At 45.4% G+C, this 13,156-nt stretch overlaps 3 non-coding genes across 3 annotated transcripts; 1 reads left to right on the top strand and 2 right to left on the bottom strand.

Moving 5' to 3' along the window:
• Nucleotides 1-6,214: 6,214 nt before the first annotated feature.
• On the bottom strand, nt 6,215-6,286 carry trnae-cuc (transfer RNA glutamic acid (anticodon CUC)). Its single transcript has one exon. It is a non-coding gene; the product is annotated as a tRNA-Glu (tRNA).
• Nucleotides 6,287-6,322: 36 nt separating this feature from the next.
• On the top strand, nt 6,323-6,394 carry trnaq-cug (transfer RNA glutamine (anticodon CUG)). Its single transcript has one exon. It is a non-coding gene; the product is annotated as a tRNA-Gln (tRNA).
• Nucleotides 6,395-9,640: 3,246 nt separating this feature from the next.
• Nucleotides 9,641-9,712, bottom strand: trnae-cuc (transfer RNA glutamic acid (anticodon CUC)). The gene has a single exon. It is a non-coding gene; the product is annotated as a tRNA-Glu (tRNA).
• Between the last annotated feature and the right edge of the window lie 3,444 nt (nt 9,713-13,156).

Raw genomic sequence — 13,156 nt, 5'->3', positions numbered from 1 at the left:
TTCTCCTCTGATTCACCTCAATAATGTTGTCAAACACAGCATACACGACCATATTTACAGTGCGTGGTAGAGGCTGCTTGAAACGCATCTCCAAACGCATATTGCCCGTCTTCATCAGTGAAAAATGTTGTCCGCACTCTTCGTCAGGGGTCAGGTTGAAACCGTACAGGGTGTAACCGCTGCAGTATTCCCGGCGATCGATCAGCAGAGGTTGATCCTTGAGATGGCGACCCGTAGCCAGTACTAGACTGTAATATTCACGAACCGCGTTGCCGTTTTCAAAGTCAGGTTGAAAAGGTCTGGATGGAACCTGCACACCATCGACGTACAGTGCTATAAATTCCGCGTTATAATGTTTAAAGTTAAAGGGGTTCTTGTTGTAAACCCCGGTAAATGCATCATTATCCACGAGACCTATAATAACCTGTTTTGGGAGCTGGCCTAGAAACAGATTTTCCTGGTTCATCACCCGTGTCCCTGCGGGGATACTGTGGACTTTCATATAGACTCTTTCGATCGGGTACTTGGCGTTTGCCGTCATTAAAGCCTGCGCATGTCCTAGTTTAACCGCCGGGGAGACGGATACTTTTTTCACAAACAGCGAGGCCGATAATATGGTCAGTTTATATTTTTCAGTATCAGGGGTCATCAGACAAAAAGCACTTTTACTACGGATCATTTTAATTTTAATGTCTACCCCGTTGAGCATGAGTTTTTCTTGGAAAAATATGTCTGCATGAATATGTCCCATTAGCTCAAAGGTCCTCCCTTCTGTTGAAAAGGCCGTTCTTTTTTGCAAACCCTTATTGAGTCCCTCTGGATCCTGGTCGTCCATAGCTTCCGGGGTGTCTTTGAAGAAAAGGCCGGGGCTGAACTGTTTGCTTAGGGTCTCCTCACTATAATTAAGGATACACTCCATCATGGCCCTATAGGGGTAAGTATTGCTGCTTTGACTAATGAGCCGATCTCCCAGGGTCACATCCACCTGTGAAAACATGGTGGCCACCGGGTAATTGATGACCCCAGCGTTGGCCGTCTTCTCGATTGCATCGCCATCCTCATCAGTCACTTTACAGTTCATTAAAATAAATGTGTTATTCAAATCAATATAATCCTCGCCATTGCCAGCAATAAAAAACTCCAGAGGGGCCGTATCTGAAATTGCGGAAAGAGGGGGTATCTCTACATATATGCTCTTATCTATACTCGTTTGAGTGTATGGAACTGTAAACAGATCCAGTTCTGATTTGACGCATTCTTCCGATAGACTGTGGACAAAAGACATTTTTAAAAGATGTATCCTGAGGCTCTATTTGTCTTTCTTTGAGACTTTCTTTTTGCAGGTTTTTTCTTGTGCTGCTTCCTTCTCCGAGTGTTTCCACGATATGTTGGAGAATGAGAGCTTCTTCGTTTTTTGTTAGCCACGGATCTTCGTCGCCCTGGTGGACACATACTGTTTCTTCTTTTACCCCCCCTCCTCGCCATTACCATGAGACCCGAACCCTCCTGCTGCTCATGGCTAGCTGCCCGGTTCATAACATTGGTGAACACGTCACTAACAATATTTTTAGCCGCTGATTTCAAGTGGGGTCTGGCTATAGCAGAGCCTCTCTTAAGCAGGGGTACGGCCATTCTAAAGAGACCACGAAAGAGTCCTCCTAGACCGGCTCCATACATTGTGGGGGCTCCTACAAAACCGGGCAAGCCGTTCACGGCTTGCATCTTGTAATAATCCACATAGGCGCTAGGATCTACATAACCCCTCGAGGTAGCCATTTTAATAATGTACACACTGTTTCAGGGGTCGAAAATGTAGTTTGACAATAACTTTACCGAAGCGGAAAGGTACGTTGATATTCTGATCCGATTTTACTTCGATCGTGATGTTGTCAAAGTGGGTCTTTGAGACTGGTACGTAGTGTGGCTTGTCATAAGTAATTGTGACCATGTCATTGCTTTTACCTTTAATAAGTACATTTCTCAAAAGGGGGACATAGCTATCCCCGACCCTCTGGTGTGTTATGATATCCGTATACACATAAAGAGTGTAAAAGCCGCCACTGATGTCAGCCGGGAAGGGTGCCACCACTTCTGAGAACCTGCTCTCTGTGTCAGAATAGAACCCTAATATACGCCCCAGTTGTCCTTTGGTTTGAATGCTAATACCAGGTTTTGACACCTTGTACACTCTGTTTTTAATAGGGTTGTAATATAGCTTGATGTTGGGGGTGCCTTCTGAGAACTGTTTATGCATCTCATCTAATATTGTATCCACATTGTCATAATAACCTCCTTGCATCGTGAATGTCCATTGACTCTTTTTAACATCGTCAAAAATGGCGAAGGTGGCATCCTTATCTTGTAAAACAGCCCAAGTGTAAGGATACTGTATTTCCGCCAACCCCACTTCCCACGACCCCCTTAGATCTATAGATTTTCCAAATTGTACCGTGTAACTGGATATTTCATTTTTAGGGTATATATCGAGAGAGGCGTTACTGGGTAGAGTCACGTAGAAGCCTCCTGATTCCATCTTGAGTATCGAAAGTAATGACCCCATCACACCAGCGGGCATGTTGTTATAAGGCTTGAATATCACAAACCTGTTGTTCCGGGACCCAACTATTGAACTTTTCAGGCCATCCAAGCCATTTCACCAACACATATTTTTTCCGGTTCTGGGTTTTCTCAGCTAATATCTTTTCAACTCTGTATACAATGTCTTTACCCACAATAATTTTTTGTAACTCGGCTTCATAAAACGTTCCTTCTATATCCTCCCCGTCATAGTCTTTTAACCGGTACACGGGGGGGTCTCTAGCCACCTGTTCGGTAACTGTAAAATATTCGTCAGAAAATGTTTGTTCATAACCTTTGGCAAAAGTACTCCTTAGCTTTGAAACGCGAACCACATCACCGATGTTGAACTTATAAGTAGTTTTCCCCTTCTTAATAAATGGGCCGTATAATTTTTTATAGACCTTAAAAGAATTACTTTGATCAACATCTATAGGCTTCATTTTAATACTGGCGTGATACCCTTGGTTGTAAGCATCGATAAAATCCTGAACTTTATCAAAATACTTGAACGTGTTGACCGCTGTAAAATATCTCCACATTTTGGTCTTTATGGTGCGGTTAAACCTCTCCACCACCGATGCCTTAAGCTCATTACCGGTGGTGAAATGATGTATTTTGTGTCTCTTCAGTAGATTCTGAAATTCTCTGTTGAGAAACTCTTTTCCTTTATCAGTCTGCAGTTTTTTAGGACATCGTCCCTGGGACAATATATCCTCAAAGGCCCTTGTCACCGCCCGACCTGTTTTATTATGTAGAATGCGAGCCCAGGCATATTTTGATAACACATCGATACACATCAACATAAATTTGTGACCATTGTTATGTTTTGATAAATTTGACATATCGACTAGATCCATTTGCCATTGTGAGTCTATGTCAGTTGCATATACACGGTTTCTTTTAAAGTTAATCCTGAGAGGTTTATGTAAGGTATAGGCGTCTTGTTCCCGTAACCATTCTGAAACAACCACATCATTAACCTTCACGCCGGCCTCAGCGAGTCCTCTTTGAAAACCCTTCTTACCCGCCAAACCCCCAATCTTGGCTGGGTTGTAGTATAGTTCATGCATTTGGGGAGCTTGCCGAGTCATTCTGCCAAATAAACACACAGACCCACACTATGCGCAAAGTTTTTATACAAGGTTTTTTATTCAACTTCAGGAGAGCAGATACCCCTTTTTAGACATTTGAGAAAAGTATAACATACACAACAATTTTTTCTACGGTCCAGACAAAAAGAAATCAGATGATTGGTTACTTGATCTATATCAACAAATACCTGTTTCTTTATCTTGTAGGCACACACCTCAGTTACATATGTAAATAAAACAACAATATGACCTATTTTAAAAGTAAACAGAGGGGTATTAAACATGCTCAGTAAAAGGTCATACAGATGTTGATGAAATGGCCTAATATCATTCTTGGCCCCCTTGAGCGCTTCATCCCAGTGTTCGTACCCCCCGGTCTTTGTTACAGCAACCATTAACTTTTCCAGGTTTGAAAGTTGATCCTCATCGATGGTTAAATCTGTAGAGAAAAGGCTCGCGTTGGCTACTTTTCTGTCAAGCACATGGTGTAATAGCGCTCTCAGGTTAGCTGCAGAGTGTTGATGACAGAACCAGTTGCAGCAGCAGTCCAGAACATTCCCCATGTTCAAAGTCCCTTAGTTCAGGTCAGAGTCTGAATCAGTGGCGTAGATGTCGAATTCTTCGTCGCTGCCCCCAGCTTTAACTTCTTTACGGAAGAAATAAGCTTTTAGCTTGCCAGCGGTTTTTCTACTTGGCTCATCCAGGTCATTGAGCAGCTGCCCAAGTTTCTCTATTATAAACGGCTCCTTTTTCAGCTCCAGCAAAATCTCATCTATGATTTTCTGGACTTGTCCAGCAGTGACATGTATGTGGGAGTAAGACAGAGCCTTGATTAGTGCCGGTTTCAGCCACTGTTTGTTCAGTCTTCTGTAAAACACGTTGAAATAGAACAGGAAATAGTAACGGTCTGGTTCAAACAAACAACTGTGTCTCAACTGACTGGGGTGATTCACTTCACACCCCCGACAGACTTCTTTCAGAGCTCGGTCGATGAGAGCACTCAGAATATACACCAGGGTGCTTTTAACCACTCTGCTTACTTGGACACCTACCCCGGGCATAAATCCTGCGTCTTCATCACGCCCCCGAGACCGTCCGATGCTCATTGGGTCGCCTGGTGGTTTGTGGGGTGTTTCTACATCCATTGGACTGAGACGCACAGACGGTAGACAGTTCGGCAAAATCGAGGCCCTCCATGAGCTCCAGAGGCTGGGGATCCCCGAGACTCATTTGGACATCCATCGCTCCGCATGTTGTTTCGTCCTGAGGGACCGGGGTCTGAGGTCTTGGAGGGTAACCGCAGTCAGAGGGTTCCGGAGTGTATACAAAATCTGGGGAATAGAACCAGGGGTGATCCCGGGTTTGAAGAGGCCTGTAGAGCCTGTCGACTTCCGCAGCTTTCGGGTAAGACATTCTCTTTAATTTTAAACCATGAATGAATTGTTGCGCCTTTTATCCTATCTCTTCACTACGTCACGACACACCGCCCTCTTAGAAGAGAGTAGACCCTGAGCCGTCAGACCCCCCTCCAACCCCCCACAGGTCGTCTGTTTTATCATCGTCGTCGTCATTCAAGGGGGATATATAATCCATAATCCAGCATATTCTCCTTCTAACAGAATCCAGTTGTGAACATTTGGTCAAGATGTCAAAACCATCATTTATACAGTTTATGACCTCTTTCAAGAACGGCCAGTCCACGGCGTCAAACATAATTTCAGTAACCTGTTTTTCTGGATCCTCCACAACCCCTTCAATAGGGTTTGTAATCAGGGTACTGCTAAACAAAACCTTACGATCAGTAGTTAGAGATAGACTCTTCACCACTGTACCGTAGTTCTGCAAGCTTTCCCATTCACACCTTTCAAAACTCTGAGTCGGAGACTCCGTTTCGCCTTCTCTTGGACCCTCTTGCAAGCCTTCTAGAGTCTTATCCACAAGCCCCAGGTCTCTCCATGCCATCACCTTCAACCAGTCCTCAAAAGAGTATTCAATCACCGTCTCAAAAGGTTCCAACGTACCCTCCTTCTCTCCCAAAGCAAAAAGCTCCACTCCAACATAGCTGGGATCCCTTTTAAAGCGGTAACCCCGTCGACCCCCCCAGAACAACACCCAGGAGCGTTCAATCTTCAAATTGGTGAGTACAGGAACCCTTGCCCGGGATTGTTTCTTGCGGGGTTTCATGTTGATGTCGCTAGACATGTTGAAGAAGCGGGATGTTTCAGATGCTGAGAATTAAAGAGGTATTGCCTAAAAGCAGCGCGGGGTCTTAAATAGAGAGGAGAGTTTCGGGGCGTTGCCTTCAGGGGGGGGGGGGGGGGGGGGGTCTTTATGGGTGGCCTTGTTGTTCAGGGTTTTAGGGGTGTACACTTTCTGACGGATATGACGTAGGAATAATTAAGGAAATAACTCTAAAATCACGCCCCCCAATTATGACGTAGGAATATTAATAAGCTTAGGGCATACGTCATAACAAAATAGGCCGCGCCCAAAAAACCCTACTATCTACTCACAGGTCCTAGGGGAAGAGCAACAGATCCACTTTCCCTGACCGGGAATCGAACCCGGGCCGCGGCGGTGAGAGCGCCGAATCCTGACCACTAGACCACCAGGGACGGCTCCGGAAGTGACAAGAGGTGGGCAGCGGGCTTGGTTCCATGGTGTAATGGTTAGCACTCTGGACTCTGAATCCAGCGATCCGAGTTCAAGTCTCGGTGGGACCTGGGGCCCTTGGCATGGGCAGCGGCGGTGACCCGGTGGTCTCCCTGCCTGAGGGCCTGTGTCTGCGAATAAGGCCTGTTTATGTTCCCTCTTGGGAGGCTTGGAGACGAATTGGCGAAAACTCCGGGTCGGCCTGGTGCGTTCATCTTCCTGGTGGTGACCGCGTGGCTTAATGGAGAAGAAGGTGCCTGTGTTGACAGATTACAGATAGATTATTTCCCTTCTTGGAAATCATCGTTAAAGCGAAAAGGAACTTTGTAAACCAGCTAGCTTGGAAGCAACCACGTCAGGGCATTCTTTCAGTGAGACCTCGGTTTTTTACAAGCACGAGTGAAGCTTTAAAAGAAAATGACATAGAATGTTTGCGGCCGTTCATCCAATCAATAGGTGCAAGCCCGAGTCCGATTGCGGTCTGTCTTCCCTGAGGGCGGGGGGGATTGTGTTTTGTGAGATCCGGGGGAGAGGTGAGGTGGCTTTCTTTGGTGTATGCCAGAGGTCCGGTGAGAGGTTGTCTTTTACAACTGTCCCTCAGTCAATACCAAAAACAGTCCCTGCCAATCTGGGAAAGCCATTCAGTCCACAAACAGAGTTTTGACAAACATCCTGCGGGCTTTTTCTCCACCGTTTGATCCTTTTATCATTGACAGGAATTTCTACAGGGTACGTCCCGAACAGGTGCCTCAATGGCTGTTTGCTAGCTCGATAAATCTAACTTGCTCGGTCTGCATACTATCTTTAATCTAAAACATCATACAGTCTCTTCGGTCTAACTTTGGATCGGTAGATTGAGGGTCGGAGTGCCTTTGCGGTCGTTCCTGGGGTTACGACGTCGAAGCGGCATCTCGGTCGTTTTTGGGGAACTTCGGAAGGGCCAGCCGGCGTGCTAATGCTGCAGCCGTCGCCGGCGCGTTGTGTCTGATAACCTTACGGCAAACAGGCAATGCCTTGCGCCTGTGTCTGCGGCAAGAAAAGTGAGCGACTCTCCCCCGAAACCGGGGCACGAGCGCCTGAGGCCTTGGAGAATGCGGGCATCGATCCCGCTGCCTCTCGCATGCTGTAGCGTAAGGTACACTTATACATTTCAATTAAAGAAGTGAATTTATAGTATCACCTTATCACGAATCCTGGAATCTTGTAGAACTCAATTTCTGTAATAATTGGACGCAGACACCAATTCCAAAGATATAAATTGTCAAATGTATTCAAAACAAAGACTAAATGTAGCACTACACTAATAATACAAAAGGGAAAAACTAATTACAATTCAACTCTAGATCAACAAATCGAAGACAAATCACTTCCGTGACCAAAACAAAGACCATGGGATCTCATATGATAACACAAATCGTTAAACAAAAAAGGTTATAAACACATTGACTACAATACCGGTTAGTAAGACGAAGGTGAGTCTCTCGTTAGTATTATTAGTCAGACATTAAATAACTACGCAGGTTAGTATTTATGTCAGGTAACTTCTCGTTACATATATATCAGTCTCATTCACGTTTAGGTGCCGAGAAAGATCCTATCATTACTTGTTACCACAATTTCCCTTAACTGATTATTATTCAATGATTAAGGATAGGCAGGGCCACCAATAATCTAATGTCTATTAACTTGTGTCAATTTCAGACTAAACAGTTAAACAGGAATGAGAAGATATTTCTCGGCGTTGACAGATTTTATTTCTAAAATTATCAGCAAAACAGTTTAATGCAACACACATTTATATTTAAGAAAACTAAATGATATTACACATTCTAGAGTTATGAATCACAGATTAACATTTCTAATTGATTTCTCAAATGTCATGAATCATGAACTCCAAACGGTTAAACTTATCTGAACTTCGTCGCAGAGAGGCCTCTCTGGCTTCGGGCTCAGATAACAGCACACGGCACGAGGTCCGTGTGGTTTGGAACAAAGGCAGTCCGGTTCGGCTTTGTCCAAGAACTTCCACTCAGTCGATACACCTGGAAGTTGGGGTTTCGCGAAAGTAGAGTCGTTTCCAAACAGATTTTCCACTGGTTTGAAGGCTCCAAGGTTGTGCACAAAAACTTCTTGGCAAGCAGGGTCTCTCACCGTACTTATTTGAAGACAAAGTCTTTGAGGAAAGCAGGGCCGTGTTTGTTCCAAGGGTCAAGTTTCTTAAGACTCAAATAGCTATTTAAATGACTGACACTTTCGTATACAGTCGACTTAGTCAATTGTCCAGCTGTAAAACTCCACTGATCAGGTGGGCACAGGCGGGCAGCGCAGTCTGTAAAGTTCTTTATTTAATAAAGTCCTTTAAAAGAATTCTTCGTACGGCTCAATCTCCTTCTCCCAGTTTAACTCTTCTGTTGCCGGCAAAGACTTAGTTGGTTTCTGGTTCCGGTTCTGGCAACAGAGCTACAGGTTGAGCTGTGGCAGCGAGTTACTGGTTCAGGTGAGAGAGAGCGAGAAAGACTGTCCGCTGTTCCTTATAGTCTGTCAGATCAAGAGGTGATTGGTTCTTGAGTTTTTGAGATTGGATTTCGGTTTCAGCCCCCAGTGTCCTATTGGAGGGGGGCTTGATTTATGACTGATGTCAATCCATGCCATCTTTTGGAAATGCCGGTTGGCCTGGGTTCATAGCTCTATGTCGGGATTTCGGCTCTTGTCCACTTCAAAGAGTTTTTATCACCTACAGGCCCCTTTCTCCAGACATCTCATAGCAGAATTCCAAACTATTTGGCCTCTTCTTGGTGCCATCCTCCCCAAAACTGTCACTTTGATGCAAACCAGTTCCAAGCTGATGAGCTAAGGGAATCTGATAACTTTGGGGGGGAGAGGTTTTCTTTAGATCAGTGATTCAGCTCAGAGCCCAGATGCTCTTATCCAAATACACCCAACATAACGCTACAATGCTAAGCGAGCACTCTACCACGTGAGCTAATCCTCAGGGCTCTCGGTGAGGCCGACCCCCACTTCTTCAGTCTTTAAGTGGCACGTCGCGAGTAAGTCCTTTCCTGCGCTTCAGGCAAGCTTGCAGCCAACTGCGGACGACTTTCCTTCCTCGGTGGCAGCCATCGTGCCGCAATAGAAAAGGATTGTCATGAGCAAAACTTTCAAAGTGACCGAAAAGATCACGGCCCGTCATGTGATGTGATTTACATGAGCTCCAGAAACGTTCATGGACATATGTATATAAGTAAGGATTTAATCACAGATAGAGAGAGAGAGAAAATGAACCACACAGGTCCTAGGGGAAGAGCAACAGATCCACTTTCCCTGACCGGGAATCGAACCCGGGCCGCGGCGGTGAGAGCGCCGAATCCTGACCACTAGACCACCAGGGACGGCTCCGGAAGTGACCCGCCACACGCAGCACTCTGGGCGCAACTTGGCTCACTCTGGACTTGGCCGTGCGACAGAGCGAGACGTGTGCGTAGAGCAGAAGCCTTCGTCACGGGCAAGAAGTGGGCAGTGGGCTTGGTTCCATGGTGTAATGGTTAGCACTCTGGACTCTGAATCCAGCGATCCGAGTTCAAGTTTCGGTGGCTCTTGGCAGGGGCAGCAGCGGTGACCCGGTGGTCTCCCTGCCTGAGGGCCTGTGTCTGCGAATAAGGCCTGTTTATGTTCCCTCTTGGGAGGCTTGGAGACGAATTGGCGAAAACTCCGGGTCGGCCTGGTGCGTTCATCTTCCTGGTGGTGACCGCGTGGCTTAACGGAGTAGAAGGTGCCTGTGTTGACAGATTACAGATAGATTATTTCCCTTCTTGGAAATCATCGTTAAAGCGAAAAGGAACTTTGTAAACCAGCTAGCTTGGAAGCAACCACGTCAGGGCATTCTTTCAGTGAGACCTCGGTTTTTTACAAGCACGAGTGAAGCTTTAAAAGAAAATGACATAGAATGTTTGCGGCCGTTCATCCAATCAAAAGGTGCAAGCCCGAGTCCGATTGCGGTCTGTCTTCCCTGGGGGCGGGGGGGATTGTGTTTTGTGAGATCCGGGGGAGAGGTGAGGTGGCTTTCTTTGGTGTATGCCAGAGGTCCGGTGAGAGGTTGTCTTTTACAACTGTCCCTCAGTCAATACCAAAAACAGTCCCTGCCAATCTGGGAAAGCCATTCAGTCCACAAACAGAGTTTTGACAAACATCCTGCGGGCTTTTTCTCCACCGTTTGATCCTTTTATCGTTGACAGGAATTTCTACAGGGTACGTCCCGAACAGGTGCCTCAATGGCTGTTTGCTAGCTCGATAAATCTAACTTGCTCGGTCTGCATACTATCTTTAATCTAAAACATCATACAGTCTCTTCGGTCTGACTTCGGATCGGAAGATTGAGGGTTGGAGTGCCTTTGCGGTCGTTCCTGGGGTTACGACGTCGAAGCGGCATCTCGGTCGTTTTTGGGGAACTTCGGAAGGGCCAGCCGGCGTGCTAATGCTGCAGCCGTCACCGGCGCGTTGTGTCTGATAACCTTACGGCAAACAGGCAATGCCTTGCGCCTGTGTCTGCGGCAAGAAAAGTGAGCGACTATCCCCCGAAACCGGGGCACGAGCGCCTGAGGCCTTGGAGAATGCGGGCATCGATCCCGCTGCCTCTCGCATGCTGTAGCGTAAGGTACACTTATACATTTCAATTAAAGAAGTGAATTTAGAGTATCACCTTATCACGAATCCTGGAATCTTGTAGAACTCAATTTCTGTAATAATTGGACGCAGACACCAATTCCAAAGATATAAATTGTCAAATGTATTCAAAACAAAGACTAAATGTAGCACTACACTAATTATACAAAAGGGAAAAACTAATTACAATTCAACTCTAGATCAACAAATCGAAGACAAATCACTTCCGTGACCAAATCAAAGACCATGGGATCACATATGATAACACAAATCGTTAAACAAAAAAGGTTATAAACACATTGACTACAATACCGGTTAGTAAGACGAAGGTGAGTCTCTCGTTAGTATTATTAGTCAGACATTAAATAACTACGCAGGTTAGTATTTATGTCAGGTAACTTCTCGTTATATATATATATCAGTCTCATTCACGTTTAGGTGCCGAGAAAGATCCTATCATTACTTGTTACCATAATTTCCCTTAACTGATTATTATTCAATGATTAAGGATAGGCAGAACCACCAATAATCTAATGTCTATTAACTTGTGTCAATTTCAGACTAAACAGTTAAACAGGAATGAGAAGATATTTCTCGGCGTTGACAGATTTTATTTCTAAAATGATCAACAAAACAGTTTAATGCAACACACATTTATATTTAAGAAAACTAAATGATATTACACATTCTAGAGTTATGAATCACAGATTAACATTTCTAATTGATTTCTCAAATGTCATGAATCATGAACTCCAAACTGTTAAACTTATCTGAACTTCGTCGCAGAGAGGCCTCTCTGGCTTCGGGCTCAGATAACAGCACACGGCACGAGGTCCGTGTGGTTTGGAACAAAGGCAGTCCGGTTCGGCTTTGTCCAAGAACTTCCACTCAGTCGATACACCTGGAAGTTGGGGTTTCGCGAAAGTAGAGTCGTTTCCAAACAGATTTTCCACTGGTTTGAAGGCTCCAAGGTTGTGCACAAAATCTTCTTGGCAAGCAGGGTCTCTCACCGTACTTATTTGAAGACAAAGTCTTTGAGGAAAGCAGGGCCGTGTTTGTTCCAAGGGTCAAGTTTCTTAAGACTCAAATAGCTATTTAAATGACTGACACTTTCGTATACAGTCGACTTAGTCAATTGTCCAGCTGTAAAACTCCACTGATCAGGTGGGCACAGGCGGGCAGCGCAGTCTGTAAAGTTCTTTATTTAATAAAGTCCTTTAAAAGAATTCTTCGTACGGCTCAATCTCCTTCTCCCAGTTTAACTCTTCTGTTGCCGGCAAAGACTTAGTTGGTTTCTGGTTCCGGTTCTGGCAACAGAGCTACAGGTTGAGCTGTGGCAGCGAGTTACTGGTTCAGGTGAGAGAGAGCGAGAAAGACTGTCCGCTGTTCCTTATAGTCTGTCAGATCAAGAGGTGATTGGTTCTTGAGTTTTTGAGATTGGATTTCGGTTTCAGCCCCCAGTGTCCTATTGGAGGGGGGCTTCATTTATGACTGATGTCAATCCATGCCATCTTTTGGAAATGCCGGTTGGCCTGGGTTCGTAGCTCTATGTCGGGATTTCGGCTCTCGTCCACTTCAAAGAGTTTTTATCACCTACAGGCCCCTTTCTCCAGACATCTCATAGCAGAATTCCAAACTATTTGGCCTCTTCTTGGTGCCATCCTCCCCAAAACTGTCACTTTGATGCAAACCAGTTCCAAGCTGATGAGCTAAGGGAATCTGATAACTTTGGGGGGGAGAGGTTTTCTTTAGATCAGTGCTTCAGCTCAGAGCCCAAATGCTCTTATCCAAATACACCCAACATAACGCTACAATGCTAAGCGAGCACTCTACCACGTGAGCTGATCCTCAGGGCTCTCGGTGAGGCCGACCCCCACTTCTTCAGTCTTTAAGTGGCACGTCGCGAGTAAGTCCTTTCCTGCGCTTCAGGCAAGCTTGCAGCCAACTGCGGACGACTTTCCTTCCTCGGTGGCAGCCATCGTGCCGCAATAGAAAAGGATTGTCATGAGCAAAACTTTCAAAGTGACCGAAAAGATCACGGCCCGTCGTGTGATGTGATTTACATGAGCTCCAGAAACGTTCATGGACATATGTATATAAGTAAGGATTTAATCACAGATAGAGAGAGAGAAAATGCACCACACAGGTCCTAGGGGAAGAGCAACAGATCCACT

The sequence above is a fragment of the Amia ocellicauda genome, chromosome 6 (assembly GCF_036373705.1).
Source record: "Amia ocellicauda isolate fAmiCal2 chromosome 6, fAmiCal2.hap1, whole genome shotgun sequence".
NCBI classification, from domain to species: domain Eukaryota; kingdom Metazoa; phylum Chordata; class Actinopteri; order Amiiformes; family Amiidae; genus Amia; species Amia ocellicauda.
This window is presented reverse-complemented; position numbering and strand designations above follow the sequence as displayed.